Below are 15733 nucleotides of genomic sequence, written 5' to 3'. Positions count from 1 at the left end.
CATACCCATCTACTAACCCCCTCAAAACTCATGTGATACTTTGTCGGAGAAGCAGTCGATTGGGCGGTCTCTATCACTCAAGTATCGGACTAACATTCCCATCCACTTCCTCGTGACCCTACCACTGGTTATGGCCGGCGCCGGTATTGATCAGCATGATAGGGTCCTTTGAGAAGTTGTAAAGCGAGGAAAGATAGCGCCCATTCATCTTCCACGGCTCGTGGATGTAACTTCTGGAGGTCCTGGTCAATACGGAGTAGCAACTGCGGGTGGGCACCTATGCTTATGCTTATGCTTTATTTAAAATATTGAAATGTTGATTTCGAAAAAATCGGAAAATTTCACGAATGTTTCATATTTTAACATTGAAAATCGGACCATTAGTTGCTGAGATATCGACATTAGAAAATGGTGGATTGTTTGGGTGAGACTTAGAAAACATAAATTTTCCTGTTTTAAACCTTTGCATGGCAACATCTCAGCAACTAATGGTCGTATCAATAAAGTTCAGAAAAGCAAAATATAGAGAATTTTCTGAGCTCTTAAAAAAAATTGAAAGTGGGCAAACATGGTCACTTATTTAAAAAAAACTAGCTGGGACTATTTTCAAAAAAGTTACCTCAAAATGCGACCAATTTAAAAATATCAGTATTGATTCAAAAATTCATGGCTGTCATCTAAAACATATAAAAAAATAAAAATAGTGTTTTTTGAAAATCAAGTTTTAGTGACAAAAAATTAAATCCAAAAAAACAAAAAAAAAATTATCGTGTAACTTTGCCGAAGACACCAAATCGATCAAAAAATTCCTTCAAGATACAGATTTTTGAATTTTCAAACATCTTTTTTGTATGGACAGCTGCCAAATTTGTATGGAAAATTATATGGACAAACTAATGATGCAAAATGGCTTCTATGGGCATATAAAAAATATAAAAAACCGAAATCTCTGAGAATTGCTCAGGTGCATTTCCGTCGAACAAACGACTGATTGTGATAAAACTTTCACACATTTTTGACCTGACACAATGCATCGTAAACAATCAAGTCTCTTTTTGGGCACCGCAAACAGGACGCACGTCTCCGGTCAGGGGTGCGATAAGATCAGTACAAAACGGTTGAGGTTGAATCAAAACAGAGCGAGAAGCTAATAATGCACGCAATGAAGTGAGAGAAGGTGAGACAAATGCGGGTTTCATAAAAAAGGGATAGAAAAGGGAAATTAGATTTTTGAGGGTTGAAAGACCTTAAAAGTCGTAATTCAAGGTATTCGATTTCTTCATCTCTTCATGTAATGATTCTAAGTTTACGATTTTGATAACACAATTTGACTAAGAGTATACATTTTTAAGTTATGTTGTGAAAATCAGCAAATTTATGAAAAAACGTGAAGCCCAAAAAGGTTTACGGACTTCAGTACCAGCTTATCCATCCCCATAATCAGTTCGTTAAAATGGCCTCACAGTTTATTGGACCCAATAACTCTGGCTCCCAACACGGCTTCAGCAACCGCCATCAATCAATAAAACAAAAACGTTAAAAAATCGCACCCCAGCCTCACAAGCACTAAATATTAAAAAGTAGAAAAAAGATGAAACTACTTGTGGGCTGATCAGGCTTTCCTCACAGTTATAAGGTGGAGTTTTTTTTAAGTTGAAAAGTTCTTTAAATTCTACTAAACTCACGATCTCACGATAGGTTACAACAACTTTGGCTAGTGTTGCCAGATCTGACAACGACAACAACAACAAAAACGTTTAAAAATCGCACCCCAGCCTCACAAGCACTAAATATTAAAAAGTAGGAAAAAGAAGAAACCACTTGTAGGTTGATGAGGCTTTCCTCACAGTTATAAGGTGGTGTTCTTTTCAAGTTAAAAGTTCTTTAAATTCTACTAAACTCACGAGCTCACGATAGGTTACAACAACTTTGGCTAGTGTTGCCAGATCTGACATTGTTTTCAATGTTTCGAATAAATAATTCAGCAAGTAATGTTTGTAGATGTTTCCATCGTCCAGAATGTTATGTTAGTATAGATTTCAATTAAGTACTGATAACTTTGAACAGTGTTGCCAGATCTGGAATATCTTCCGCGTTATTTCGTTTAAAAAAATGGTTCATGAAGTACTATTTCTTCTTTTTTCAGTAGCTGGAAATACAAGTTTGTTTACATTTCAACTTTAGACAGTGTTGCCAGATTTCCAATCACTTACCATGTTTGTTTATGTTACGTACTTCCAAAAAGTGTCCACAAGAAAGCCACTTTTCGAAACGATTTCACAACTTCTCTTCAGAGAGAAAGACAAAAACACACAAAATCGACCAATACAGGAAACGACCCGGGGACATTTCCACCCCCCTCCTGGAAAATGATGGCCGGCACATGTTACGGTTGTTTCGCGGAATTTTCACTTCTCCCGCGGTGAGCACACACAAAAAAAGTGAAATCATTGTCGAAAATAAAAACCTGCTTTATCGACACTTCCTGGGTTTCCCTGGTGGCGGCAGTGCCATCTGGTGGACGAATTTCACCAAAAAAAAAACTCGAATAAAATGTGCACCTATTTGGAAGTTGATTGTGGGGAGGGGGAAATCTCCCAGCAATTATGATTTCGATGACAAGTGCCGCCACGAACTGGTGTTGAAGGATTTTTATTGATGGTCAATAATTTGGCGCGCGGAATTAAAAGTGAATCGGGGTATGTAATTGAGTGTGATTCGAGCTGGTGCATGTGCGAGGGTTTCTGTGTTTTTTCGCATTAATGAGTTTATTGAGGCGTCATTTGGTGATGTAAATGAGTTGGCATTAACGAACGAAATTGTTGATGAATTGTGGCGTTAAATGAGAACATTTTATGATAATACTAATATTTTTTATTATTTCTGAGTGAATTGTAAAAGTAAAAGTTGCAAAATTTAGGATAAACAAAATTTACATTTTCAGCTAATATTGAGTCTTAAAAAACTGTATGCGTTCAATTTAGTTTTAAATGTGATGATCCAATCATGTTTTCTCAAAAGCATATGGTGTCATTTCAGTATGAAAGTTTTCGAAAAACTTGTCAAAATCACTACAATTTACATCTCAATTTTCGGGGTCAACGATTAATTAATCAGGTACAATATTAACAAACATCCATCAATTTAGATTTCTAATGTTATGAGGAGTATTTTTATCGAAATTTTAATTTGCAAAAAAAAATGTGTTGACCAAGGTTTTGTAACTATTTAAGCACTGTTTTAAATTAAAAAAATATGATGTGATGCGTACAATTTATATAAAAAAAGTTTTTGTCACTTTGTAAAATTTGTTATTAAATTTGTAAAATAGGTTTTTTCAATTTTATAAAATTTGTACAATTTGTTGTTAAATTTGTAAAATTGGCTTTGTCATTTTTTTTAGCAGTTCTCTACGGAATCGGTCTTTTTTCTTTAATTTTTGTTTTTTTAATCCGACTGAAATTTTTTTAGTGCCTTCGGTATGCCCAAAGAAACCATTTTGCATCATTAGTTTGTCCATATAATTTTTCATACAAATTTGGCCGCTATCCATACAAAAATGATACGTAAAAATTCATAAATCTGTATCTTTGGAAGGAATTTTTTGATCGATTTGATGTCTTCGGCAAAGTTGTAGGTATGGATAAGGACTATACTGAAAAAAATGATACACGGCATAACAAATTTTGGTGATTTTTAATTTAACTTTTTGTCACTAAAAGTTGATTTGCAAAAAAAACACTATTTTTAATTTTTTTTATTTTCTGATATGTTTTAGGGGACAGGAAATGCCAACTTTTCAGAAATTTCCAGAATGGGAAAAAAATCTTTGACCGAAATTTGATTTTTTGAATCAATGCAGATTTTTTCAAAAAATCATTGTAAAATTTGTAAAATTTGTAAAATTTGTAAAATTTGTAAAATTTGTAAAATTTGTAAAATTTGTAAAATTTGTAAAATTTGTAAAATTTGTAAAATTTGTAAAATTTGGTAAAATTTGTAAAATTTGTAAAATTTGTAAAATTTGTAAAATTTGTAAAATTTTTAAAATTTGTAAAATTTGTAAAATTTGTAAAATTTGTAAAATTTGTAAAATTTGTAAAATTTGTAAAATTTGTAACCTCTTAGTACGAAATATATCGCTATACCAGACGGAGATCATCTCCATTTCGTTTTCGTCGGGAATAAAATTTTAGTAGTTTTTTTTACTCTACATTCCTCGCGTGTGATTTTTAGTTTAACCTTAATCCGAACATTTTTTGTAAAATTTGCAAAATTTGTAAAATTTGTAAAATTTGTAAAATTTGTAAAATTTGTAAAATTTGTAAAATTTGTAAAATTTGTAAAATTTGTAAAATTTGTAAAATTTGTAAAATTTGTAAAATTTGTAAAATTTGTAAAATTTGTAAAATTTGTAAAATTTGTAAAATTTGTAAAATTTGTAAAATTTGTAAAATTTGTAAAATTTGTAAAATTTGTAAAATTTGTAAAATTTGTAAAATTTGTAAAATTTGTAAAATTTGGTAAAATTTGGTAAAATTTGGTAAAATTTGGTAAAATTTGGTAAAATTTGGTAAAATTTGGTAAATTTTGTAAAATTTGGTAAAATTTGTAAAATTTGGTAAAATTTGTAAAATTTGGTAAAATTTGTAAAATTTGGTAAAATTTGTAAAATTTGGTAAAATTTGTAAAATTTGGTAAAATTTGTAAAATGTGGTAAAATTTGTAAAATTTGGTAAAATTTGTAAAATTTGGTAAAATTTGTAAAATTTGGTAAAATTTGTAAAATTTGGTAAAATTTGTAAAATTTGGTAAAATTTGTAAAATTTGGTAAAATTTGTAAAATCTGGTAAAATTTGTAAAATTTGGTAAAATTTGTAAAATTTGGTAAAATTTGTAAAATTTGGTAAAATTTGTAAAATTTGTAAATCTTGTGTTCGGTCTACACCCGAACGTTCTGCAGTTGCGCGATTCTACCCAACTTCGCGCATACTGTTTTCAGCGTGCAACCGACGCAACGCTGCCAACTTGACAGCGACGAAAGAGGAGGACAGAAAACGGCGCGCGTCGACGAGCAGGAAAGCGCGCGCTGTCAAAACTTTTCACACTCGTCTCGCGGACCGCGTACAGTTCGGACGTTCCCTACCACTTTTACTTCAATAAATAATTAGTAGTTTAGTTTTAGTGAAAGTGTGTAGTTTTTCTTCTGTGGAATCGCCCCACACAGTGTTTACAGTCCACTAAATTCCGCCGTCATAATTCCACCGCCGACCGAGTTGCGGCGCGAACATCTTGTTTCTTGTTTCTTGTTTCTTGTTTCTTGTTTCTTGTTTCTTGTTTCTTGTTTCTTGTTTCTTGTTTCTTGTTTCTTGTTTCTTGTTTCTTGTTTCTTGTTTCTTGTTTCTTGTTTCTTGTTTCTTGTTTCTTGTTTCTTGTTTCTTGTTTCTTGTTTCTTGTTTCTTGTTTCTTGTTTCTTGTTTCTTGTTTCTTGTTTCTTGTTTCTTGTTTCTTGTTTCTTGTTTCTTGTTTCTTGTTTCTTGTTTCTTGTTTCTTGTTTCTTGTTTCTTGTTTCTTGTTTCTTGTTTCTTGTTTCTTGTTTCTTGCCAAACACCATTATCGTAAAATATTGATAAAACAAAACAGCCTTCAACTGAACTGCTCTTCAGAGACTCTCCCCTCTCGGGACACACAAATGCAGTCTTTTTTTGCTCTCCAACCAATCGAAGCACCCGATCCATAAAGGTAAAAACAACATCAACCATCCATATCCGGAGTTTCCCCTAAATAAAAAAACACTCCACATGGTACCTCACCTTAACTTAAGGGATGGGAGTCACTTTTGTTTGCCCGTTGTCGCCGGGCATTAAACCAGAAACACTGCAAATATATATTTTTGTGTTTTGCGAGAGCAAATTTTATAGCCCTCTCGCTGGAATCGAACGGCAGCTGCGTCCCTTTTAAGCGCCGTGATGTATGCAGCTGGCGTGACCCCTCACGTTTCAACGGTAAAAGGTGTAGCGCGGCGAGTCTACCTTGCAGGCGTTAAAAACTTGAAATTAGCTTTTTTGAGGTTTGTTGAAGGACTTGAGGATTTTTACATGAAATGTATGATTTTTTTTTTCAAAAATTATATCTTTATGATAATTTTAAAATTTTACAGCGAAAAAATGGCCACGTTCCTCTGCGGCAAACATCGGGAGTACATCTCTATAAATATTGATGGGCATAAAAATCACAGATGTTCCCCCAACGGTACCTTGTCCAGGCAAGCAGGACGTACCAGGTTCGATTCCCGGTGTCCCCCTTCCCCTTGGATCGAAACAACCTCTTTGGCACGTTTTTATTTTCGCAGTCGTGATTTTTTTTTTTTGCGCTCTGCACCACGGAAACGTGTCCACGTGTGGCTGCCTGCCTGCCGAGAGGGGCTCGTTTTCCAGTAACAAAATTTATTGCCCTCACGACTCGCTCGCAGTTTTATTTCAATAATAATAATGCAAAATAAAAGTAAGTGTAGTGTGTAGTACTACCTCACGAGGGCGCATGGGGAGGCTGGGTTGCCTACCGGCAGGCGCGGTTTCCCCTCTGCTCTGTGGTGTGTACCCGGTTGCCGCCATAAAGGGGCAAGTGCCATAGCACACGTGTGGCGGCGGGCGCAGAAAGTGAAAATGAGTGATGTTTCGAGAGTGAATTTATTAGCGGTCATAAACATTCCGGCAAGTGAATGACGGAAGATGGTGGAGGGGAGTTGGAAGAAGGGAGGAGGCTGTCAATTGGGGTCAGAGTGATGACTTTGAAAAGTTTATGGAGTTTGGTGTGAAACTTTGGGTAGCGTTTGAAATATTTCGAAATCCGCCTATTTTATTAGATTTAATGCTGATTGTAACTTCACATTATTTTCCTTTAACAATTAAATTCTTATATCCCTTAAATCAAATTTATAGAAAATTCCGTTGTACCTTGATAAAACTTAAAAATCTCCAATAAAACACGAAACAAGTCCAAAACTTCAACTCACCTTCCAAAAGTCATAAATCCTGCATCCCACATCTCTTACCCCTTAAACAAAAAAAAAACCCCGGCCCCAACCGGTAGACAAAACGCAAATATTAAGTATGAAAACAGGTGTCGGTCATAAAGTGTGTTGAAATCGGTCCCACAGGAATTAGGATTAAAATGTGCCCCGGTGTCGTCCGGCAGCACCGCGCTCGTTCGGACCGTGCTCTGAAAGTGTCGGAGTTTTCCACCGCTTTTCACGAAGTTTAAAGTAGCGCGGGAGTGGGAGAAAATGACCACCCCGGAAAGTGAGGCTGGAATTCCGACCTTTGTTGGATGGCTATAGAGCAGTACAAAGCATATTTATCGCCGTAAAGCAGTCAGTGTTGGTGATTGGCAGAGCTGGGAATGTCATTTTAAGACACTTTTTTGTATTTTTTTTTTTGCATAACAAAACTGAAAATTTACGATGAAAATCATAAAAGAATAACACAAAAAATATTCAGGTGATTTTCAATCCTAAACTCAAACCAAAAATCGTATGGTATTGGTATTTTCCGGAATTCTAAAAGTCCAATTTTTGCAATTTTATTTCATATTCCTGTTAACATGAGACATTTTTTGGATATGTTCAGAATCACTCTAATCGCCAAACAAAAAATACGAGTCTAATTATTTTGGCCATGGACCATGGTACATCCATGACAATTTTGAGCCAAGTTGGAGCATTTTTGATCTAAAGCCTGCTGGTTTGACGTGGAATCGCTGTACATATTTACGATTTCATTACACTTATTCTTGTAGTAACTGATCCATCCCTAGTAACATTTTAGGTTTTAAGTAGGCCATAAAAGCCTGTTTAGGTTAGATGAGGGTTTTCAGAACCCTGATAAAACCTGTAAGTTTAAAAATGTTACTAGGGATAAGACTAACTTGAAACACACGACACGAATGCCAGTAACACTATGAGTCTTATTAGCTAGTTTCGGTTTACCCTAAAGCCACTTCCATAATGGCTAACACAAATATATTTATGAAACACTTCTGAAAATTGTGCGACTTTGACTTCTCAGAATTATCCGACTCAAAAAGTTTAAAGTGTAGTCACAGTTTTTTTTTTTAGTCTAAAAGGTCCCTTTTTCATTAACAATATAAAAATATACGTTAAACAGTTATTTTAAATAGTTTACAATCAATTGGGTAAGTTTTTGAATTAATAAGGCTGTTGCAAATAATTTTGAAATTTATTTTCTTCAACTCTGGCCAATGTCGAGGGGAGAGGGAAAATAAAAGCAATTTTAATGAAAACTGCCCCTGATCGCATAAATGTCCCGTATGCATTTTCACCGTTTTTGAGCTATTGATGCAGTTTTGGTTCAAAATCGTGAGATCTTTCAAAAAAGCCTATAACATCCAGCACCTTTTTCTAGAAATCTGGAGGAAATTTAGTTATATCGTAAAAACTTAAAACATAGCCTTATGTGTGGGACAAACATCAAATGCGTTTTTCTCAGCTTGTTGTTTTTGCCTATGGGACATATATGCGAACATGGGCAGCATATTGCAAATAAAAAGTAATTAGAGTAAAAAATAAAATATTTTGTGAAAAATTAAGTATTATACAAACAACTAATAAAGTCAAAATGCATTCAAAATTTCGCTTGTTTTGATACCCATTTTGCAAATAATGAAAACCCATATTCCAAAATATAAATATTTAAGTATTTCGAAAAAAAATACGGTATTTTTTGTGAATATTTGAGAGTTGAAAAAAACTCTAATAAGATGAAAATGCGTATAAAACTTCGCATCGTTTGACACTCATATTGCAAATAATGGAAATTTGAGTATTTTCCAAAATACGATATTTAATGAAAATTTTAGTATTTTACAAAAAAAAATAAAAAGTGGAATTGCATAAAAAATTTTGCTCTGTTAAATAAAATGAACATTTGAGTATTTTTAAAAATACAAAAAAATAGTTTTCAAAAAACTGTACTTTTATTAAATGGAAATTACACATTTTGTTTCATTTGATACCTATATTGCAAATTATGAACATTTGAGCATTTCGAAGAAATACGGTAATTTGTGAAAGTGGGAATACATACAAATTTCGCTTCGTGTGATAATCATATTGAAAGTTATTGAAATTTGAGTACTTTATAAAAATTGTTTGTGAAAATTGCAGAATTTTTCAAAAAAAACTAATTAATTCAAAATTTATTCAAAAATTTTCTTCGTTTCCATATTGCGAATTTTAAAATAGTTGTGTTATCGAAAAAAGAACGGTATTTTGTAAGTTTTTTTTTTGTTGAGTAAAATCTGTAAGCCAATCCGGTAACTCTATGTGGTCGAATTTGTCATCATTGAAATGTTTCCAAAATCGTCAACATTTTTCTCGATTTCGCTGGAAATGTTTTAAACAACGACAACATTGTTGTTCAAAATCTGAAAAAAATATTGACGATTTTGAAAACATTTCAATACTGACAGATTCGACAACATAGAGTTACCGGAAGTACAGAATCACTCTAATCGCAAAAGTACGAGTCGAATTATTTTGGCCAAGGTACACCCATTCCAATTTTGAGCCAAATTGGAGCATTTTTGATCTGGATCCTGCTGGTTTGACGTGGAATCGCTGTACTTATTTTTGTAGTTATAACCCAAAACCACTTCCTGGATACCCTAATAATGGCTAATATAAATATATTTATGAAACACTTCTGAAAATTGTACGACTTTGACTTCTCAGAATTGCCCGACTCAAAAAGTAAAAAATGTAGTCTCAAAATTTGAAAATTATTAAAAAATTTAAAGCTTCCTATTAATTTATATACAAAAATAATCATTAAACAGTTTTTGTTAAATAGATTACAATCAATTGCGTTGAGCGAGTTGTGGCGCTATAACCACGGCAGTTAGTGTCCAGGGCATTCGTGGAAATACAATGTCCCATCCCAGAGGGTCCCGGAGTACCAAACCTTCTTAGCATGGTGCTCCCAACGAATACAACCAAATCTCGGAGCGTATGGTGGTGTGTCCCCACGCTTCTTCCTCCCCTGTCGATTCAGAATTGTGTTGTTGTTCGAACACTCAGTGCTCAAACTCAACCCAATTACGAGTCATCTCTGCGATATGGCTTTACGCAGTAGGCCTGGCCGCTTTAATGCTTGTGATGTTTCAATGCATTTTCGATGCAATGGCGCACTACAAACGTTAATAAATGACAAGAAGAGTGCTAGGCGTAATCTAACCTAAGGCACTCTCCAGGATCCCTTCGAAAGATTGGCTGCGCTAGGGTCTGATTAGATTAGATTAGATTAGAATAGATTACAATCAATTGCGCAAGTTTTGAAATGAATAAGGGTGTTGTAAATAGTTTTTAAAGCTTTTGTCCCTCAACTCTGGCCAAAGTCGCGAGGGAGGGAAATTAAAAGCCTATACCATGGCTGTGAATGAAAAATGTGTGCATTTAACACCTGCCCAGTTGTTTTGAAATCATAAGTTTTTAAAATATCTATTTATTGATGAAATTATTTTTTTCGCCGAAAAAAAAACTTTTTGCAGTGCTGAATAACTGAATATTACAAAAAACGCCAAATAGTTTGTTTGACTTCTAAATCCATAATAATTTTCAAGTTTTTTGATAAATATTTTTTTGTCCCCAGATGTTTCGAACCGATTTTGAAGATTGGAGAAAGGGGGGAGGAAAGCCATGAACTTTGAGAAATATTTTGAACGGCCTAAATTAATTTTTACACCCTTGGGATTTTTTATCAAAATCTGTCATAGTGTATTTGCTACAAAAATGACAATCAGGTAGGTATTCATAAAATTCCTTGTTTTTTTCTAAAGAACTCATTTTTTAATTTTTTAAGTTTTTGCATGCAATTTTGCTGCAATATTATTTTAATACCAATTTTTTTTTCGTTTTATTGCGAAAATACTCAAATTTGCTTTTATTGCAATATTGGTATCAAACGAAGCGAAATCACATTTAATTTTACTTCATTTTAGTAATTTTTGAACTACTCAAATATTCACATAAAGCATTTAAAAAAAACTTATTTAATTTAAGTATTTTTGAAAAAAATACGGTCTATTGCAAAAATTTGAGTAATAAACAAAATGCTACATGCTAAATTTAATATCGTTTGATACTCAAATACAACACTTTTGTGAAAATTTTAATATTATATAAAAAACTAATAAAGTCAAAATGCATACAAAATTTCGCTTATTTTGATACCCATTTTGCAAATAATGAAAATTTGAGTATATAATAAGAATACAATATTTTATGAAAATTTAAGTACTTTAAAAAATATTGAATGAAGTGAAAACAACATACATTATTTCGCTTCGTGTGAAGCCAATATTTCAAAAAATAAAAAATTTGGTATTTCGAAAAAATACGGTATTTTGTGAAAATTAAAAAAACTCTAATAAGGTGAAAATGCGTATAAAACTTCGCATCGTTTGACACTCATATTGCAAGAATGGAAATTTAAGAATTTTCAAAAATACGATATTAAGTGAAATTTGAGTATTTTACAAAAAAATAAGAAGTGAATTTGCTTAAAAAGTTTTGCTCCGTTTGATAATTATATTTTAAAATGAACATTTGAGTATTTTCAAAAACACATAAAAAAGTTTTTAAAAAAACTATACTTTTATAAAATGGAAATAAAACATTTGTTTCATTTGATGCTTGTATTGCAAATTATGTACTTTTAAGTATTTTCGAAGAAATGTTTGTGAAAATTGATGTATTAAAAAAAACTAATAAATTTTTAATTCATACAAAATTTTGCTTCGTTTGATACCCACATTGCGAATTATAAAATGTTTGCATTTTCGAAAAAAGTACGTCATTTTATTAATTTTTGTTTGAGTAAAATCTGAAAGCAAATCCGGTTACTCTTTGTTGTCTGATTTGTCATCATTAGATTGTTTTCAAAATCGTCAACATTTTTCTTTATGATTTTATGATTTTATGATTTTATGATTTTATGATTTTATGATTTTATGATTTTATGATTTTATGATTTTATGATTTTATGATTTTATGATTTTATGATTTTATGATTTTATGATGATTTAGCCATCTCTGCATACCTTTTAACCAGAGAAGCGGCCAGAAAACCTGGCTGGGAATGACCGTCGTTACCGTGTCGGCAAAAAGTCCAGGAGTTGGAGTCGGAGTTTTCGCATCGGTGGAAAATGCTTTATTTGATTTGGATTTAACAATATATACGATACAAATGGGATATTTGGCGGCCGATGGCGCTTTTTCGGGGGGAAATTTTGGGCGCGGGGAGAGTGGGAACTTGAAATGCTCAATAAAATTCAGTCATTTGCCTTTAAACTCATTTTCGGACAAGGGCCCGAGTGTTCTTTTGTTGTTTATTTTCTGACCTGACTTTTGGGCGGCATTTTTTCATTGTTTTTGCACATGTTTTTTCGGGGATGAATTGTTCTATTTGGAATTCGATTTATTTAATTTCATTGCACTTGAGTGCATTTCTCTGTGCAATTTTGTTTTTTTTTAATCGATCACTTATACCTTTTTAATTTGAAAACTTTGATCTCGTAAATGAACAAAAGTAGAAATAGTTTTAATTACATTGCACTTTGCAATTTATTGCCCATCGTGCCCATATTTATTTTCCTCCTACAAACACTGCCTAGCTGTAGGCGCGTTTACTTCGATATTTTTAGTTTCACCGAAAAATGACCAAAACTCCCACACCGCCAAACCAATGTAACAGTTTGCAGTCACTTTTTTCCAACACTTTCCAAAAAAGGACGTTGGCAAATTGCGTTTTGATGGCACTTCACGTGGCATTGTGTGCGGGGAAGTGTGCTCTATTGAATCCTGCAGCGGAACCCATCAGCGAGCCATCCAGTGGAAATTTCGGGCAAAAAAATAGGACCCACTTCCGACGATCCACCGGAAGAAGAACTTGGGTAGGGGGGCAAGTGGGGTTAAATGAATACAAGCAGTGAACATGGAAGATTAAGTGCTGCCATTTGTTGTTATTTTTAAGCACTTATGCAACTTTTGACAGTTAATCTTGTCCATTTCACCCCACAACCCCCTTCAAGAGAAGCCCCCGAGGTGCACCGACACGGTAGATCACCCAAAACCAATGATAACAGCGCAATATTGCAGCTAGGAAACGCACACGCATTGGTCGCAAACTAAAAATGGCAACAACAAAAAAAGAGCAGCTTCATCCAGGTTTAATTTAGTGTGTGGCCACCCCGTAAAAGCTCCCTGCTATTCGAGGTCGAAATTTGGCCCCGCGGTCAAGTTGATCCAGGAGGAAAAAAACACGCGGCAGGAGACACTTTCACATGGCGCAGAGGTTAGGGCAGTGCAGTGTGCGTTGCATACTTGCAGGCGAGCCTGCTGATGGTGGCGCTACCTAGTGGTAAAAACCCCGCGTGGTCAAAGTTGGGTAACGCACACTAGAGTTTGGTCAATTCGGCAAGATTTATTGCGCTCGAAATGAATGAAATGAAAAATAATTTATTGGTTTTTGAGAAGAGGTAGGTTGGTGCGGGTTTGGTTTGGTAGTTTTTTGTTTGTGAATGAAAAAAGGAGTGGAGCGTTGCATAGCTTCAGGGTATTTAAGGGAAATTTTAAGCTGAAACGATCAGATGGAGGTAAAATGCAAATTTTTATAGCAAATTTTTGATCATATTTTTTCATAACTTAAGCTTCAAATCTAGAGTTGAAGAGAGCCATCTTCATTATCGATCCAACCCACAACGGGACAGACGCCTGTCCCTCCGCTTAACGACACGATAAGTAACTGCTCCCTTTAAACGGCCACTTGTCCCTAGCTCGCCGACAAGGACCCCTTTTCGAATCCAAAATTTGCATTCCACGGCTCACGATTATGCCCACCGTCGCACGTGTGCAAGTAGGTAAAGCGTAATTACCACATTAAAATAAAGCTCTCACCTTCCCGTTCTCCTTTCGAACCAGGGAAAATCCCCTCACGACACGGCTCAAAAACGGTTGTGGACCAAATTAACCCCGGCGCGTTTTCTTCATCGCTCCCTGTCATTATGAAAAACCACACACACATGGTGGGGGGAGGCATTTTCCGTCGTCGTCAGGTTCACCACTTAATTTTCATTAGACCAAAGTGGCTCTCACTGGTTACACCTTACCCAAGTTGGCGCGCCCTTCAGCAGTGGGAACGGGGAACACGTTCGAGTAATCCGCACAAACGGCGGACGGTTCCCGGTGATGGCTGCCCTGGGAATATTTGAACACGGGGGAAGCTTTCTTCCCGACAAGGTTTTGGGAAAATGTCTGAAGATGATGAAGGAAGAGGGGTTGGATTTCACATATGGGATCCTCCGTTAGGGGGGGATTTAACGGCGGGGTTGGAACCTTAACCAGTTAAAGAAGTTCAGCAATTAAGAAAGTGAAACTTTGCACGTGGGACACCGATAAGACGATGGAGGTAATAACAATAGGATGAACTCAATGAAGAAGAACGTTTTCTGACAGCTTCATCAAACACTTATTAAGCTGTTTAAGCTATTCAAAATTTTCAAAAAAATTATCTCCTAATTTTTCATCTCTTATCTCTTATCTCTTATCTCTTATCTCTTATCTCTTATCTCTTATCTCTTATCTCTTATCTCTTATCTCTTATCTCTTATCTCTTATCTCTTATCTCTTATCTCTTATATCTTATCTCTTATCTCTTATCTCTTATCTCTTATCTCTTATCTCTTATCTCTTATCTCTTATCTCTTATCTCTTATCTCTTATCTTTTATCTCTTATCTCTTATCTCTTATCTCTTATCTCTTAACTCTTATCTCTTATCTCTTATCTCTTATCTCTTATCTCTTATCTCTTATCTCTTATCTCTTATCTCTTATCTCTTATTTTTGAACAAATCACATCAAGAAAAATCTGCTTCCTCAAAAAAGTATCTATGCATCGGCCGGGAATCGAACCCGGGCCGCCCGCGTGGCAGGCGAGCATTCTACCACTGAACCACCGATGCTTCTTGAAAATGACGGGAAAAATTAGCGAATGCAAAAATTAATGTTTTGCGCAGTGAAAAATTTAATGAGTGTCAAATTTGAGTAATCATTCTAGCTGATGGACGTTCTTTAACACTAAATTAATTTATAATCATGATATTTGTTTGAATTTTAAACTGTGAAAATCGTGTAGATAGTTTGATGTTTATAGATTTATACGAAAGACAGTAAAATTTACTCAAAATACAGTATTCTTTGAAAAACATCAAATAAAGAAATTTGCCATAGTGGAATTAATTTAATTGCTTTAATACAACATAATTTAGCAATTTTTTCAGCAAAATTTGTGAAAACTGGTCAATCGTACGTTCAATCAGTGATTGGTTCAAATCTAGAAACAATATTATGTAATTTAATAGATATGCATATAGATAATGAATAAAAATCAACATTCGCATTCGCATTCGCATTCGCATGGAGATGGTGATCTTAGCGGGTTGCAGACTGGATTTCGTCATGTATGTGTGATAATTGTCTAGCTCCGGCTGCTTAGAAATTGATTAGAGGGAATTAAAACCAATTCTACCAGAACAGGACAGGTAGCACCATGAAAGCCATCCATTGCCGGCCGCTCCCATCTCCACCATTCACCGGGAGAGGAATAAGGATTAGGAGCACGGGAAGTGTTGATGCTGAACTTACTTAGAAAAAGGTAG

At 34.4% G+C, this 15733-nt stretch overlaps 1 non-coding gene across 1 annotated transcript; it reads right to left on the bottom strand.

Moving 5' to 3' along the window:
• Window positions 1-14966: 14966 nt before the first annotated feature.
• Window positions 14967-15037, bottom strand: Trnag-gcc (transfer RNA glycine (anticodon GCC)). The gene has a single exon. It is a non-coding gene; the product is annotated as a tRNA-Gly (tRNA).
• Window positions 15038-15733: the final 696 nt, after the last annotated feature.

Source organism: Culex pipiens, chromosome 1 (genome assembly GCF_016801865.2).
Source record: "Culex pipiens pallens isolate TS chromosome 1, TS_CPP_V2, whole genome shotgun sequence".
NCBI classification, from domain to species: domain Eukaryota; kingdom Metazoa; phylum Arthropoda; class Insecta; order Diptera; family Culicidae; genus Culex; species Culex pipiens.
This window is presented reverse-complemented; position numbering and strand designations above follow the sequence as displayed.